A 19,785-nucleotide genomic window follows, 5' to 3' on the forward strand; every position below is an offset into this window, starting at 1 on the left:
AAACCGCGCGAGCGATGCAAGAGGCGGAGGAGGCCGCGATTAATATTTCACGCCCCGATATGAACGCGTGAACACATTGAAGATTCGCCACCACGCCGCGCGCGCATTAGCCTCGTGTTTATTTAAAAGCTGTTTGCTTTTGAGTACGCCGCCAAATAAACACACACACGTTGCACATATACAATAACAAAAAACAATACAAATACGGGAAATATTTGTTTTACTTACAAGCAGCCTGCACGTACTCATGGCGTGACGGTCCATCCATCCATTCCTCATTCCGGACGTGAAGCCCAGCCAGCCAGCCAGCAATACTTTGTCCTTATATATGGTTTATTCAGGAAAGCTACGCTAAGTCATACAATTCTTTTTCAACAGGGTCCTGCTGCGTTGGGTATTATTTCCCGATGTTTTCAGCCCTATTAATCCCATGCCTTGCCCGAGTATTTGCTGTTACTGTCTTTTACTGGCGAGCCAGGGTATGGCACCTCCTCAACGCCTACGGGACGGCACTTTGACTGCTATCTGTGTGCGAACCACAAACTCTCGCTGCTGCCTCCACAGTTCTGGGTAACAGGCCACGTGCATACACAGAATGCGTAGATGCCACGTGGAACAATTGGTGGCCGGTATACAGTAGGCGTAGATATCTGTGAAGTTCGTTGGCTAGGCTCACGACTTGGTGGGGCATCAAATATAAAACACATTACAGTATATAATGTATTATTATACTCCATAAGAGGTTTTATTGTTAGTTACACCGCGTATATATATAAATGTGTCGTTAAACCCGCCACCACCCGACACATATTATTATACTGCACGCCAGTTCAGCACCACGCTGAGCCGTGTGTATCAGTGTCCACGTTAGTTCAGCACCACGGACAGCACCACGCTGAGCCGTGTGTATCAGTGTTCACGTTAGTTCAGCACCACGGACAGCGCCACACTGAGCCGTGTGTATCAGTGTCCACGTCAGTTCAGCACCACGGACAGCACCACGCTGAGCCGTGTGTATCAGTGTCCACGTTAGTTCAGCACCACGGACAGCACCACGCTCAGCCGTGTGTATCAGTGTCCACGTTAGTTCAGCACCACATACAGCACGACGATCAGCCGTGTGTATCAGTGTCCACGTCAGTTCAGCACCACGGACAGCACCACGCTGAGCCGTGTGTATCAGTGTCCACGTTAGTTCAGCACCACGGACAGCACCACGCTCAGCCGTGTGTATCAGTGTCCACGTTAGTTCAGCACCACATACAGCACGACGATCAGCCGTGTGTATCAGTGTCCACGTCAGTTCAGCACCACGGACAGCACCACGCTGAGCCGTGTGTATCAGTGTCCACGTTAGTTCAGCACCACGGACAGCACCACGCTGAGCCGTGTGTATCAGTGTCCACGTTAGTTCAGCACCACGGACAGCACCACGCTCAGCCGTGTGTATCAGTGTCCACGTTAGTTCAGCACCACGGACAGCACCACGCTGAGCCGTGTGTATCAGTGTCCACGTTAGTTCAGCACCACGGACAGCACCACGCTGAGCCGTGTGTATCAGTGTCCACGTTAGTTCAGCACCACGGACAGCACCACGCTCAGCCGTGTGTATCAGTGTCCACGTTAGTTCAGCACCACATACAGCACGACGATCAGCCGTGTGTATCAGTGTCCACGTCAGTTCAGCACCACGGACAGCACCACGCTGAGCCGTGTGTATCAGTGTCCACGTTAGTTCAGCACCACGGACAGCACCACGCTGAGCCGTGTGTATCAGTGTCCACGTTAGTTCAGCACCACGGACAGCACCACACTCAGCCGTGTGTATCAGTGTCCACGTTAGTTCAGCACCACGGACAGCACCACGCTGAGCACTGTACCATATGCACAAGAGCCAGGCGAACATCAGCAATTCATCTTTGGGGCGGACAAAACCAAGACTCGTGTGCTTCCCCCTCCCTCCCTTCCTCACTGTCATCTGTAAAGCCGCCTGAACGTGCTAAGACCACCCTCATTAAGAGCGTAACTAATCACCCATCCCTCTTCTCTCTCTCTTTCTCTCTCCGATCTCCCTCCCTCTCCTCCCTTTCTCCTCTCTCGCCTTGCGTCGCTCGAATCAGGCTGTCCAGCCCTCACTCGAGGTGAAAGATTCGCTACGTAATCGTGGGAGGCCCCATTTCCGAAACCCCCTAAACACGCGCCGGCGCTTGCGTAGTGTGCGCGCGTCTGGCTAATGGAGTCTGTGATTATTGCCCCGGACAATGACGGGCAGAGGCGGCGGGGGAAATCGCAGTAATCACAGAACGCGACGTGCAGGCCCAACGCTCGCGCACACGCAATGCCACCACGGTACAATGTATGGCACAGTGCCATTCATGCGAGAGTAAACTAGCGTTAATACATCATCAAGCATTGTGAGATATCCACACCGGCATGCTTACGCGAAGAGAATGTAGTTTAATCACACTGACATTTTTATATAGACACAATTATAAACTAGCATTGCACACGTGATTTGGACGTGACTGTCCGTCAGTACCTCCCTCCTTTCGGACATGACGGCCTGCCAGCCAGCAAAACTTAAAATACATAGAGTATGAAATACATATATTTGCCAAATTAGAAAAATTACGCCGCAAAAATTATCAACGTGGATTGTGCTCAGCGACATCGCCCCCTACTGGTGCACAGTTAACAAAATAATTCGCCAACAACAACACTCTGTTTAGCCTTACATGATACATCATGAGCGATGTTTCAGGCAATGTACCTTCTTTAGCACAAGAAGGGCCATTGTCTTGTCGGTGACGTTTCGGGCAATGTCCCTTATTGTGCGATGAAGAAGGGTCATTGTCCAAAACGTCGCTTATTGGATATTTATTACTTCTTAAGGCCACACATAGGACAATGTTATTGACGGAAGTGTTGAGCATGAAATACGTATGAATATCCGTATGCGTCTATGTACGCATGTGTGTATGTATGTATGCATGTGCGTATGCATGTGTAAGTACGTATACATGCATGTGTATAGCAAATGGTATATACAGGCTCGCGCTAATTAACTAAACATGTTTCATTTCGTAGCCCAGCAAACATTACACACGGCAGCTGTCAAAGCAAATTGGCTGAAATGTAAGGGAGCGTCGTGGGGCCGTGGTGTCACGCCAGGGTAGAGGCGAACACAGCAAGGAGAGAGGCATTGGCAAGCAACCTGACATTTACAACCCTGCGCCGTGAGCCGAATATCCTCGCGAACGCACAGGGTTAGGGAGCAGGGAGCCAAGGGGGAGGGGCCATGGAGGGGGGTGGGGGGGGCGGTGAGGGGGGGGGAGATCACTGCGGGGGTGGGGATGGGGTCGCGTGAAGATAAAACAAAATAAATAAATATTAAACTCACGGGAGATATTTCACTGGAGCTCTGGTGTGAGTGCGCATGCACGTATGTATGTCTTGGTGATAGTGCGTTATGTGATATGTTTGTGTGTGTGTGGTGTGTGATATGTGTGTGTGTGGTGTGTGATATGTGTGTGTGGTGTGTGATATGTGTGTGTGGTGTGTCATATGTTTGTGTGTGTGTGGTGTGTGATGTGTGTGTGGTGTGTGATATGTGTGTGTGTGGTGTGTGATATGTGTGTGTGTGGTGTGTGATATATGTGTGTGGGTGTGGTGTGTGATGTGTGTGTGGGTGTGGTGTGTGATATTTATATGTGAATTTGTAATATGTATATGCGTGGTGCGTGACATCTGTGTGTGTGGTATGTTATATGTGTGTGTTATGTGATATGTGTGTGTGTATACATTCCCACTTGTGATGATGATGATATCAGCTACTTCGATGAGATATCATGCGCAGTCAGGTCACCTCTGGAAAATATCTCAGTGGGCTTTACCTGCTAAATCAAATACAAAGGCAAAAAAAAACCGTGTGTGTGTGTGTCTGTATAATTGTGTGTGCGGTGGGTGGGGGGAGCAGGGAGGTGGAGGGAGAGTAGGGAGGCAGGGAGATGGGAATAATAATACAATTATGAAAGAAACCCCCATCAGGCAATGACAACAACAGAGGGGAGCAGAGGGAACGGATATCACGCGGCACGGAGCTTTTTACACCGCGTGACCCGTGCAACTGTCACGGCGAGCCACGGGGATTGTCACCTGAGCCCGTCTGATCAAATCCGCTGCTTTATTACCTGGGTTTTTATTGCGTTAATGCTCCAGGGGAAGGTTTGCTGGCGGATCGCGCATGCCCCGTTTTTTTTGTATTCAGAAGCACAAACCGCCGGTCGGAGTGAGCGCGCCGAGGCGAATTCCAATCCTGCGAAATTGCTCGCATCCAATTAACCCATCACACAAACATTAGGCCATCCGCGCTCACCCCCTTCCCTCCGCCCCCCCCCCCAATCCCCGCCCCTCACCCCCCTGGAAGGATGTTCCTTAATTACAATTTGCAGGCGCGCGTGTGTGGATGTTTTATGGGGATCGGTAGTGCAGCGGTTAGCGCGCTACGCCACCAACCCTGCGATTATCCGAGCCGATGCTGGGTCTCCACGAGGTCGACTCTGCCTCAAATGAGGACGTGGTGCGACGTGTAAACATCATACGAAAGCGGCCGGGCGTGGTGCTGGCCATCCACCCTCTTGTGTACCGTGCCGGCCTTAAAAGGTGCTCGCTAACAGCCCTTGCTCGAAAAGTGCGTTAAGGTTATACGGAGGATCTTTGTCTTGCGATGTTATGTGGAGCGGCAGCGTCGTGGTTAGAGAACTGCGCTATGACCCCTGGCGAATCCAAGTTCTATTCACAACCACTGATAGTGGCGAATATTTGAGCTGGTCCTGGTACTCCCGTAGGTCGACTCAGCCTCAGATGTGTACCTGGTGCGATGTGTAAACATCAGCATTGGGGAGACAGGGGCGCCCGGGCGTGGTGCCGGTGACACCAACCCCGAGTGCGCCGTGCCGACCTTTATAGTTGCCACTCAATAACAGCACTTGCCCCACGAGTCTGTTAAAGGCTACACGGGGATCTTTGTATTTCGTGTGTGCGTGAGCCTGGTGTTATCGCACATTCACCCGCTCGAGAAAACTCGGACCCATATCTCTGTATCGCCAAGGGGTCCTTGCCAATGAATATCTGGAAATTGGTTCATGCGATCCTGACTCTGCTGATGAGACACTGAATTTCGAAACCAATCCAGACTTTTCGTGTGTTCAATCAACGCTACTAAGATGATGCCACTCGCAGATGGAAGGCCGCGTGGTTGATAGGATGTGTAAAACAACACAATTGAAAAATGTTCATGTTCAGTGGGCAGATATGTGGAGATATTGTCTGCCCAATTATTGTGTTACTCAAGCAAAGATAGAGGTCCCCAGTATAGCCTACACGAACTGCTGGAGCAAGTATTTCCACGGCGAATGTGAGGCTGGTGTAGCCAGGACTACGCCCGGCCACCTTTGTCTCCCCAGTGGTGATGTTTACACGTTGCATCAGCGTACAGATGTGATGTGATACGAGGAAATGCCAAGGACAGATTCTGACATCATTTGACACTGATCTTAGCCTCGGTTGGTAATCACACAACGTACAGGCTACTTTATTTATGGCCGATTCAACCTAGGAGAAATCAAGGACAGATTTAGATATTCGCCGCCGATGTCAGCCATGTGTGCATGTATGTCTCTCTCTCTGTTTCTGTGCTGTGTCTCTCCCTGTGTTGTGTCTCTCCGTGTTGTGTGTGTCCCTGGTGTGTGTCTCTCTCTGTTTCTGTGTTGTGTCTCTCCCTGTGTTGTGTCTCTCCGTGTTGTGTGTGTCCCTGTTGTGTGTCTCTCTCTCTGTTTCTGTGTTGTGTCTCTCCCTGTGTTGTGTGTGTCCCTGTGTGTGTCCCTGTGTGTCTCTCTCTCCGTGTCTACAGCTGCAACAGCCCATCGCGCTCGACCCCAGGATCCGTGTTACCACCCAGCTAAGAGCTCTTCTCGTGAGCACGTGTTGTTGCGGGTTGTCCCCACGCTCGTGCTGACGCCTGACAGTGTTTAGTCGGCGCGCTGATTTGGATGGCGAGGGTTGGTGGATCACTCAAAGACTTTTGAAACTCCCGAATCCGCTGGGCTGCGAAGCTTAGGGGACCGCAATGCAGCGAGTGGATTCGTCAATTCGGCCACAGCTTCGTGGAGCTGAGAGTGTTATCCCCTCGTCAGTGAACGTGGTGGGGCTTTCTCCGGGTTCCTGGTGTCTGTCAAACATCCTAAGGTAGCAGGACCCTCCTGAAAGGGGGTCTTGGGACTCAGCGAGGCTTTTCGTGGGCAGAGACACCCGCTGTGACTTGATGTTAACTACCTCATCTGGTATACATCAGGTCGTGGGTTCGATCCCGACCTTGTATATGTGGAGTCTCCGTGTCTCTCTCCCTGTGGTCGCGTGGATTTTTCTCAGGGTCCTCCGGTTTTTCCCTCCATATTCAGAATGTGCGTTTAGGGTATTTAGCTGCGAAACATTTCCGCATTATAAGCTGTCATTTGTTTACAGTGATCTGCTGCTGCTGCGTTGGCAGTGGCGCACAAGCACAACCAACAACAACAACAACTCAACACGTCCTTTCGTCAACAATAACACCGTGGCCTTGTACAGGGAACAAAATATAGTATATACGACGTTTCGGGCAATGGCCCTTCTTCATAGCACATCGAGCGAGATACCAGAGAGACGGAGTGAGTGACACTTGGAGGCGGCTCTCTCCCCACGGGGCCCTGGACACATTCACCAAGACGTGGTGTGTTACCAGGTGCCCCGCATCTCCGATTTACACGGTGTTGGTTGCGTACGGTGGGAAAGAAGCTCACCATACATGCAATATGTGGTGCTGATAAAGATAGTTTCCAAATACCACTCACTCTAGCTCAGTAGCCTCTCTTTCTATGTGTGTGGCTGTGCTATGAAGTAGGCCCATTGCATGGAACGTTGTCTATTATATTTGCTATCTTTTCACTTTAAAGGTCACGGTGACATTCTTTAAAAGTACAGTATACATGTTGAACTTCGTTCGCACCGTACGTAGCTAACCGTGTTAATGGGAGGTGCGAGTGATAGACAGCGAACCAAAGAGCAGACAGGCAACTCGGCACGTGGGGTCAGAGGGCAGTCACAGACTCCCGTATGGGGAAGTTCCTACCTCCCCGAACGGCGACAGCTAAACCCCCCCCCCTCCCCTGCTGCCCCCCTCCCCTGCTGCCCCCCTCCCCTGCTGCCCCAGGCAGCGAACATGTTCTCTCTTGTCAGGGCAAAGTGGGAGAGTCAGATCCCCCGCTGTGAATACGGGCGAGAGAGAGAGAGACGGGGAGAGAGACACAGAGAGAGACACACACACAGAGGGAGACAGAGACAGAAAGACAGAGAGAGAAACACAAAGGTCAGCATAGAGAGAGGGAGAGAGACGCAGACATGGAGAGACTCACACTCGCGTACAACGACAGAGATCCGAGCGGGTGTCAGAGCCGGGAAGAGGAGACGGGGAGGAAGACAGAAAGGAACATAGACAGAGACACGTAACACAGACACAAAACAAAAACACAACACACACACACAACACAGAGAGAGACACAACACAGAAAACAACACAGACACACAAACACAACCCAGAGAGACACGGCACAGAGACACACACACACACGAGAGCAACAGAGAGACACCAACAGATAAATACACACTCACAACACACACCCACATACACCTAGAGAGAGGTCCACCCACACAACACCTAGACAGAGACACACACAACACACACACATAGACAGAGACACACAACACAGGGACACCGAGAGGCAGGTAAACAACAACAACAACAGCGCAGAGAGAGAGAGAGCGAGGGAGAGGATCGCACGGTGGACAGCGTCGTCGTCGTCGGGATCGCAACCCTCCTCCTGCCGCCCCCGTCTCTCGAGTGCCCACCCACGAACCCCGCGTGGCACCGTCTCGTGTGACGGGTGGAGGGGCAGAGGGGTGGAGGGGCCGAGGGGCGGAGGGGCCGAGGGGTGGAGGGGTATCTTTACGACTGTGTATTTTATGATGGCAATTTTTTGGAAATGGCGAACAAAACTAATGTACAGATAAACATCGACGTCCAATATACGCCGAGTATTGTGGGCCCGCGCCGGTGAGCGGTAATCGCCTCCCTGGCGTTCGGGAGAAATCGGAATCGCTGCTGCTGCTGTAGCTGCTGTAGCTGCCGCTACTGTAGCTGCTGTTGCTGCTGTAGCTGCTGCTGTAGCTGCTGTTGCTGCTGTTGCTGCTGCTGCTGTAGCTGCTGTTGCTGCTGTTGCTGCTGCTGTAGCTGCTGTTGCTGCTGTTGCTGCTGCTGCTATTGCTGCTGCTGTAGCTGCTGCTGTAGCTGCTGCTGCTGCTCCTGCTGTAGCTGCTGCTGCTATTTCTGCTGCTGTAGCTGCTGCTGTAGCTGCTGCTGTAGCTGCTGCTGCTGCTCCTGCTGTAGCTGCTGCTGCTATTTCTGCTGCTGTTGCTGCTGTAGCTGCTGCTGTAGCTGCTGCTGTAGCTGCTGCTGCTGCTGTAGCTGCTGCTGTAGCTGCTGCTGTAGCTGCTGTAGCTGCTGCTGCTGTAGCTGCTGCTGCTGTAGCTGTAGCTGCTGTAGCTGCTGTAGCTGCTGCTTGCTGCTGCTGCTGCTCCTGCTGTAGCTGCTGTAGCTGCTGTTGCTGCTGTAGCTACTGCTGCTGCTGTAGCTGTAGCTGCTGTAGCTGCTGTAGCTGCTGCTGTAGCTGCTGCTGCCCGAGAGCGGCGCGGTATCGGATCTCGTCAATTACCCGCGTGGCCTTTTGTGAGCGGCGCTATCCGCAGATAAATTACAGCGGGATGGAAACCCACGCACACACACACACGACAACAACCCACGCACACACACACACACACGACAACAACCACGCACACACACACACACGACAACAACCCACACACACACACACACGACAACAACCCACGCACACGACAACAACCCACGCACACACACACACACGACAACAACCCACGCACATGACAACAACAACCCACACACACGACAACAACAACCCACACACACGACAACAACAACCCCCCCACACACACAGCAACAACAACCCACACACACAAACACAGCAACAACAACCCACACACACAGCAACAACAACCCACACACACGACAACAAAAACCTACACACACACACAGCAACAACCAACCCACACACACACACACAGCAACAACAACCCACACACACAACAACAACAACAACCCACACACACGCACGACAACAACAACCCACACACACACACAGCAACAACAACCCACACACACACACAGCAACAACAACCCACACACACGCACGACAACAACAACCCACACACACACACAGCAACAACAACCCACACACACGACAACAACAACAACCCACACACACACACAGCAACAACAACCCACACACACGCACGACAACAACAACCCACGCGCACACACGACATCAACAACAGCCGGCGTTCGCCACTAAGTGGTGGCGACGCCACCGCAACACTCGTGCCAGGCTAGGTGCCCCTTGAGGCCGTCACGTGAAGTGTGGGGTGCTCTCACTGCTGCCAGGAGGTCACGGGACAGACCCCAGGAGGTGCCACGGGTTGACTGAGATGACTGGAAGGGCGACCACCTGTGCTCACCACTGTGCCAACTTTCTGCGATTTATCCACCGGGCTCTCCGCTCGTTGTTGTGAGCGTCGCTACTCTGCTCTCCGCTATTGTTGTTGGGCGACTGCCTCCAACTGCTCAGCAGCGTCCTTAACGAGCCTCCTCCACAGAGGCCGATCTTGACACCGCTGGTACCGCTCATCGGCCACTCACCTCTTCTCTAGCCCGTGCCTCGCCCGTTTAGCCTCCTCGATCCGGCCGAACAGAAGCTGCTTGGGCATGCGGTGGCTGGGCGTACGGGCTAAATGACCAGGCCAGTAGCCGCAGGCTCACTTGCACACATACGGACGTACATACACGTGCACGCGTACTCGATATTTTTTTGCAAACTTAAGTAATTTACAGCGGGATGGAGCACACACACACACATACATATACAGTACACACACACACAACAACAACAACCGCCATTCGCCACTAAGTGGCGGTGACGTCACCACGACGCTTGTGCCAGGCTAGGTGCACCTTGAGGCCACGTGAAGTGTCGAACGCCCGCTGGCAGGAGGTCAGGGGGCAGACCCAGGTGCCACGGGTCGACTGACTGAGATAACTGTCTGATGCACCACCTGTGCCCCCTACTGTGCCAACTTGCCACACATATACACACACGCTCCCCACACAGACACACACATCCTCACAACAAAGACAAATATTCCTCATGTAGCCTTAACAGACTGTTGGGGCAAGTGCTGTCAACGAGCGCCTATAAAGGCGGAACGGAATACGAGGAGGTGGTTGGATAGCACCACGCCCGGCCGCCTTTGTCTCCCGAGTGGCAATGTGTACACACCACACCAGGTACTCATTTGAGGCCGAGTCGACCGGTTCAGATACTCGTCACTGGTGTTGGTAGCCGTGAGCGGGAATCGAAGCCGGTTTTGTAGCGCAGCGCGCTAACCGCTGTACTACCGCTCCAATCACTCGCACACAATCACACACACACTCTCACAAACAAATCACACACACACACTCTCACAAATCAATCACACACACGCACCCTCGCAAACAATTCACACACACACACACCCTCACAAACAAATCACACACACACTTCCTCACAAACAAATCACACACACACCCTCACAAATCACACTCGCACACATCCTCACAATCACACACACACACACATCCTCACGATCACACACACACACATCCTCACAATAACACACACACATCCTCACATACACACATCCTACAATCACACACATCCTACAATCACACACACATCCTCACGATCACACACACACACATCCTCACAATAACACACACACATCCTCACATACACACATCCTACAATCACACACATCCTACAATCACACACACATCCTACAATCACACACACATCCTCACAATCACACACAACAACAACAACCGCCATTCGCCACTAAGTGGCGGTGACGTCACCACGACACACACATCCTCACAATCACACATACACATCCTGACACACACATCCTACAATTACACACACACATCCTCACACACACACACATCCTACAATCACACACACACACTTCCTCACACACACACATCCTACAATCACACACACATCCTCACACACACACACATCCTACAATCACACACACACACATCCTCACGATCACACACACACATCCTACAATCACACACACACACATCCTCACACACACACACACATCCTCACACACACACACATCCTACAATCACACACACACACATCCTCACACACACACATCCTACAATCACACACACACACACATCCTCACACACACATCCTACAATCACACACACACACTTCCTCACACACACACATCCTACAATCACACACACATCCTCACACACACACACATCCTACAATCACACACACACACTTCCTCACACACACACATCCTACAATCACACACACATCCTCACACACACACACATCCTACAATCACACACACACACTTCCTCACACACATACATCCTACAATCACACACACATCCTCACACACACACACATCCTACAATCACACACACACACATCCTCACGATCACACACACACATCCTACAATCACACACACACACACATCCTCACACACACACACACATCCTCACACACACACACATCCTACAATCACACACACACACATCCTCACACACACACATCCTACAATCACACACACACACACATCCTCACACACACACACATCCTACAATCACACACACACACATCCTCACACACACACATCCTCACACACACACACATCCTACAATCACACACACACACATCCTCACACACACACATCCTCACACACACACACATCCTACAATCACACACACACACATCCTACAATCACACACACACATCCTCACACACACACATCCTACAATCACACACATACACACACATCCTCACACACACACACATCCTACAATCACACACACATCCTCACACACACACACATCCTACAATCACACACACACACTTCCTCATACACACACATCCTACAATCACACACACATCCTCACACACACACACATCCTACAATCACACACACATCCTCACACACACACACATCCTACAATCACACACACACACATCCTCACACACACACATCCTACAATCACACACACATCCTCACACACATCCTACAATCACACACACACACTTCCTCACACACACACATCCTACAATCACACACACATCCTCACACACACACACATCCTACAATCACACACACACACTTCCTCACACACACACATCCTACAATCACACACACATCCTCACACACACACACATCCTACAATCACACACACACACATCCTACAATCACACACACACACATCCTCACACACACACATCCTACAATCACACACACATCCTCACACACACACATCCTACAATCACACACACACACTTCCTCACACACACACATCCTACAATCACACACACATCCTCACACACACACACATCCTACAATCACACACACACACATCCTCACGATCACACACACACATCCTACAATCACACACACACACATCCTCACACACACATCCTACAATCACTCACACACACATCCTCACGATCACACACACACATCCTACAATCACACACACACACACATCCTCACACACACATACACATCCTCACACACACACACATCCTACAATCACACACACACACACATCCTACAATCACTCACACACACATCCTCACGATCACACACACACATCCTACAATCACACACACACACACACATCCTACAATCACACACACACACTTCCTCACACACACACACATCCTACAATCACACACACACACATCCTACAATCACACACACATCCTCACACACACACATCCTACAATCACACACACATCCTACAATCACACACACACACATCCTACAATCACACACACACACTTCCTCAAACACACACACATCCTACAATCACACACACACACACATCCTACAATCACACACACACACACATCCTACAATCACACACACACTTCCTCACACACACACACATCCTACAATCACACACACACACATCCTACAATCACACACACATCCTCACACACACACATCCTACAATCACACACACACACACATCCTACAATCACACACACACATCCTCACACACACACATCCTCACACAATGTCGGAAATGACGCTTTCACGGCTGAGCAAGATTGGCGCTCGGGAAGAGTCGCGAGCAACGCGGAGGAGGAGGAGGAGCTCCGCTTTGTTGGAAGCGCCCGCGCGGCCGTGCGCGTGTTGGGGTATCAGCCCCCCCGGGGGGGGGGGTGGGGGCGGCTCCAGGACATAGAATAATAATAATGCATCCTACAGCTTGCTTCGAAGATGGTAATCAAAGCTATTTCCAAAGGAAGCAGATTTGATAAGATCACGCTGCCGTGCCTAAAATCACATTTCCTGGCCAGCCCGTCGCAAGATCTGCCTTTAACTTGATTCCCCCGCTCCATCCCCCCCCCACTCCTCACCCTCCCGCCTCCTCACCCGCGCACCCCTCGCAAAGCGCCCTCGCTCTCCCTCGCTCGCTCGCTCTCTCTCGCTCGCTCTCCCTTCGCTCTCCCTCGTGCTCTCCCTCGCTCGCGCGCTCTCTCTCGCTCGCTCTCTCGCCGGATCTCTTTGTTCGGCAGCATTCATTACAGAGCGGCAAATCAGGGTGCAGCCTTCAGATTTCATCACCACGGACAGCTCCCGAGCCGAGCTCTCTCCCTCTCCCTTCATCCACCCACACACGCCCCCCCCCAACCTCTCCTCCATCCTCTCCCCCCCATGCCTTGTCATCTGCCTGCTCCCCTCCCTCCCTCCCCCCACCACGCCGTGCCACGCGCCACGCCACGCCCGCCCAGTGCAGGCTATTAATAGCCGATGTCCTACATCAGTAACGTTGTAACATCACTCGCACCACCACCACCATCATCAACAACAACAACATCGCGGGGATGTGGACTGCATCGGTAATATCCCAAGCAAAACGACGGAACCATAACCACCACCACCCCCACCATTGTCACCGACCGTCAACATCAACATCCAGATCACTGCCTCCATTGCTGACATGTACACCACCACCAACAACAACGACGGCCGCCACCCGCCACTGAGCGGTGGTGACGTCACCAGAGCGCTTGTGCCAGGCTAGGTGCACCCTGAGGCCTGAAGCGTGGAAGGCTCGCTGCTGTCAGGAGGTCACTGGGACAGCCCCAGGTGACGTGGGCTAACTGACCGAGATGACTGACAGATGCACCACGATCACATCTTCATCATCGACAACATCACCCCCGACACCAACTGCCTCTACCACCATCACCCATTATCAACATCATTATCATCAGAATCAACAAGGGCAGCAGCTGCTGCTGCTGCTGCTGTGTGTGTTTGTGTGATGACGTCACGCGGTTACGAGGCCGTGCGGGATGAATTGGAAACGCGGAGGGCAGCAAAGGGCAGTTGGCGCCCGGGTCAACTCGCCCGTCGACGCGCTCACACCGTCATGGTAGTGGTGCAGTATACACACTGTGTGTGCAGTATACACACTGTGTGTGCAGTAGTGTGTAGTATACACACTGTGTGTGCAGTATACACACTGTGTGTGCAGTATACACACTGTGTGTGCAGTATACACACTGTGTGTGCAGTATACACACAGTGTGTGTAGTATACACACTGTGTGTGCAGTATACACACAGTGTGTGTAGTATACACACTGTGTGTGCAGTATACACACTGTGTGTGCAGTATATACACTGTGTGTGCAGTATATACACTGTGTGTGCAGTATACACACTGTGTGTGCAGTATATACACTGTGTGTGCAGTATACACACTGTGTGTGCAGTATATACACTGTGTGTGCAGTATATACACTGTGTGTGCAGTATATACACTGTGTGTGCAGTATACACACTGTGTGTGCAGTATATACACTGTGTGTGCAGTATATACACAGTGTGTGCAGTATATACACTGTGTGTGCAGTATATACACTGTGTGTGCAGTATATACACTGTGTGTGTAGTATACACACTGTGTGTGCAGTATATACACTGTGTGTGTAGTATACACACTGTGTGTGCAGTATATACACTGTGTGTGCAGTATATACACTGTGTGTGTAGTATACACACTGTGTGTGCAGTATATACACTGTGTGTATACTACACACTGTGTGTGTAGTATACACACTGTGTGTGCAGTATATACACTGTGTGTGCAGTATATACACTGTGTGTGCAGTATATACACTGTGTGTGCAGTATATACACTGTGTGTGCAGTATATACACTGTGTGTGCAGTATATACACTGTGTGTGCAGTATATACACTGTGTGTGCAGTATACACACTGTGTGTGCAGTATACACACTGTGTGTGCAGTATACACACTGTGTGTGCAGTATATACACTGTGTGTGCAGTATACACACTGTGTGTGCAGTATACACACTGTGTGTGCAGTATATACACTGTGTGTGCAGTATACACACTGTGTGTGCAGTATATACACTGTGTGTGCAGTATACACACTGTGTGTGCAGTATACACACTGTGTGTGCAGTATACACACTGTGTGTGCAGTATACACACTGTGTGTGTAGTATACACACTGTGTGTGCAGTATACACACTGTGTGTGCAGTATATACACTGTGTGTGCAGTATACACACTGTGTGTGCAGTATATACACTGTGTGTGCAGTATACACACTGTGTGTGCAGTATATACACTGTGTGTGCAGTATACACACTGTGTGTGCAGTATATACACTGTGTGTGCAGTATACACACTGTGTGTGCAGTATACACACCGTCATGGTAGTGGGGCAGTATACACACTGTGTGTGCAGTATACACACTGTGTGTGCAGTATACACACTGTGTGTGCAGTATATACACTGTGTGTGTAGTATACACACTGTGTGTGCAGTATACACACTGTGTGTGCAGTATACACACTGTGTGTGTAGTATACACACTGTGTGTGTAGTATACACACTGTGTGTGCAGTATACACACTGTGTGTGCAGTATACACACTGTGTGTGCAGTATACACACTGTGTGTGCAGTATATACACTGTGTGTGTAGTATACACACTGTGTGTGCAGTATATACACTGTGTGTGCAGTATACACACTGTGTGTGCAGTATACACACTGTGTGTGCAGTATACACACTGTGTGTGCAGTATACACACCGTCATGGTAGTGGGGCAGTATACACACTGTGTGTGCAGTATACACACTGTGTGTGCAGTATACACACCGTCATGGTAGTGGGGCAGTATACACACTGTGTGTGCAGTATACACACTGTGTGTGCAGTATACACACCGTCATGGTAGTGGTGCAGTATACACACTGTGTGTGCAGTATACACACTGTGTGTGTAGTATACACACCGTCATGGTAGTGGTGCAGTATACACACTGTGTGTGCAGTATACACACTGTGTGTGCAGTATACACACTGTGTGTGCAGTATATACACTGTGTGTGCAGTATACACACTGTGTGTGTAGTAGTGTGTAGTATACACACTGTGTGTGTAGTATACACACAGTGTGTGTAGTAGTGTGTAGTATACACACTGTGTGTGCAGTATACACACTGTGTGTGCAGTATACACACTGTGTGTGTAGTAGTGTGTAGTATACACACTGTGTGTGCAGTATACACACTGTGTGTGCAGTATATACACTGTGTGTGCAGTATACACACTGTGTGTGTAGTAGTGTGTAGTATACACACTGTGTGTGTAGTATACACACTGTGTGTGTAGTAGTGTGTAGTATACACACTGTGTGTGCAGTATACACACTGTGTGTGCAGTATACACACTGTGTGTGTAGTAGTGTGTAGTATACACACTGTGTGTGCAGTATACACACTGTGTGTGCAGTATACACACTGTGTGTGCAGTATACACACTGTGTGTGCAGTATACACACTGTGTGTGTAGTAGTGTGTAGTATACACACTGTGTGTGCAGTATACACACTGTGTGTGCAGTATACACACTGTGTGTGCAGTATACACACTGTGTGTGCAGTATACACACTGTGTGTGTAGTAGTGTGTAGTATACACACTGTGTGTGTAGTATACACACTGTGTGTGTAGTAGTGTGTAGTATACACACTGTGTGTGCAGTATACACACTGTGTGTGCAGTATACACACTGTGTGTGTAGTAGTGTGTAGTATACACACTGTGTGTGCAGTATACACACAGTGTGTGTAGTATGCACACTGTGTGTGCAGTATACGCACTGTGTGTGCAGTATACACACTGTGTGTGCAGTATATACACTGTGTGTGCAGTATACACACTGTCTGTGTAGTAGTGTGTAGTATACACACTGTGTGTGTAGTATTCACACCGTCATGGTAGTGGTGCAGTATACACACTGTGTGTGCAGTATACACACTGTGTGTGTAGTATACACACAATCATACAGTCCACACTGTGTGTGCAGTATACACACTGTGTGTGCAGTATACACACTGTGTGTGTAGTATACACACAATCATACAGTCCACACTGTGTGTGCAGTATACACACTGTGTGTGTAGTATACACACTGAGTGTGTAGTATACACACAATCATACAGTCCACACTGTGTGTGTAGTATACACACTGATTGTGTAGTATACACACACTCATACAGTCCACACTGTGTGTGTAGTATACACACTGTGTGTGTAGTATACACACACTCATACAGTCCACACTGTGTGTGTAGTATACACACAATCATACAGTCCACACTGTGTGTGTAGCTGCTGAGCACCCGCGGGGCCCAAAGGATCCACAGACGGCGAGCGGCCAGCAACAAGCAGAGCGTTCAAAATGTCAAGCGGCCAGCTGCGTGTTAATGCGTGTGCGTGTGTGAGTGTGTGTGTGCGTGATGGGGAGCGGTAGTGTAGCGGTTAGCGCGCTGCGCTATGAACCTGGCGACCTGGGTTCGATTCCCGCTCACGGCTAACACCAGTGACGATTATCTGAACCGGTCCAGGGCCTCCCCTAGGTCGACTCAGCCTTAAATGAGTACCTGGTGCGGTGTGTAAACATCGCCACTGGGGAGACAAAGGCGGTCGGGCGTGGTGCTGGCCACCCACCCCCTCGTGTACCGTTCCGGCCTTCATAGGTGCTCGCTAACAGCACTTGCCCCTACAGTCTGTTAAGGCTATACGGGGGATCTTTGTGCGTGATTGTGGGTATGCATGCGTGTGTGTGTGTGAGTGATTATGTGCGTGTGTGTGTGAGTGATTGTGTGTGTGCGCGTGTGTGAGTACGTGTGTGTGAGTATATGTGCGCGTTTGCGTGTGTCTGTGTGAGTGTGCGACCGACTTCGCACGGACCTCCAAACGTCTTCACGTTGCCGAGCCGAAACTTTGTTACCTTGTGGCCTCAAATAACCCGAGCTAGGGAGCGAGCGAGGCGTCGCGCTCAAGGCATCGGAGTATCGCGAGAGCGCGCGAGGGTGAGCGAGATCTCAACAGCAAGATCGTGGAGCGCCACAAAAACAGCACAGCAACAACACGAGGGTGCGGATCATCGATAGGGGCAGCCCGTCCTCGGGGTCATGTGACACTTCACCTGACTCTCACAACACAATGCCTCACCAGACACTCACCACTCAGCCCACACACTCACCACTTAGACCGATACGACTCACCACTCAGCCGGCACACTCACCACTTAGACCGATACGACTCACCAGATATCATCACCATCACGATCGTTGCAACCCTGAACGCCGAATGAATGAACGCACCGTGCAAGCAGAGAGAGAGAGAGCGAGGGAGGGAGGGAGGCGTGCGACGTGAGACACACAGAGCGGCTGTCACTCGCGACCCCTGCGCGTCACGCCAACCCAACAACTCCAGCCCGCCCGGCGCGACTCGCGCCGACCGCGAGGCTGTCCGTGGTAGCGGCGCATAGCCCCCCCCCCCCCACCATCGCACCGGTAGCAGTCGCAGCAGTCGCAGTAGCAGCAGCAGGAGGAAGGGCAGCCCCCCTAGTTCACGCGCGAATCGCACCGAGGGGACAGCGCCGCGAGGCGAGGAGGCAGCAACCCCCGGTTCCGAGCCGGGTCACTTACCGCGTCTCCGGCGGCGGCGGTGGCGGCGCTCGCTCGCTCGCGTCCTCTCCTCCTGGACGCCCCCCCCCCCAACACACCTCCGCCCCCCCCGGCCGTTCCCTGTCCTCCTCACGCCCCTACCACCCTCCCCCCACCACCACCACCCTTCTTGTCGTCCCCTCTGGCTCACAAACGCGACGCGGCCGCTGAGCGATGTCACTCCATCCCGAGGCCGACGACGCGCGATTGAGAGGCGGAAAGCGCGGCCGGCGAGCCGACGACTCCCCGCTGCTCACGCGCGCGCTGCTCGCTGCTGCTGCTGCTGCTACGCACACGCGCGCACGCCCTCGACTGGAGGTGCGGTGGCGAGCGAGCGTGCGCGTGTGCGCGTGTGTGTGTGTGTGCGTGCGGTTGGATGGGGTGGTGCATCGGAGAAAGTGGGTAGAGGGAGGTGGTGGTGGTTGGGTGGGGGATGTTGGGGGTGTTGTTGTTGTTGTTGGCG

General features: G+C 51.4%; 1 long non-coding RNA gene across 1 annotated transcript in view; it reads right to left on the minus strand.

The window, feature by feature from the left end:
* The window catches only part of LOC144931783 (uncharacterized), a 68,964-nt gene extending 49,561 nt beyond the window's left edge, over window positions 1–19,403 (minus strand). Inside the window, exon 1 of the long non-coding RNA XR_013636594.1 lies at window positions 19,305–19,403. This is a non-coding gene — a long non-coding RNA (uncharacterized LOC144931783). The remainder of the gene's footprint in view (window positions 1–19,304) is intronic.
* Window positions 19,404–19,785: the final 382 nt, after the last annotated feature.

The sequence above is a fragment of the Lampetra fluviatilis genome, chromosome 4 (genome assembly GCF_964198595.1).
Source record: "Lampetra fluviatilis chromosome 4, kcLamFluv1.1, whole genome shotgun sequence".
Classification (NCBI taxonomy): Eukaryota; Metazoa; Chordata; class Hyperoartia; order Petromyzontiformes; family Petromyzontidae; genus Lampetra; species Lampetra fluviatilis.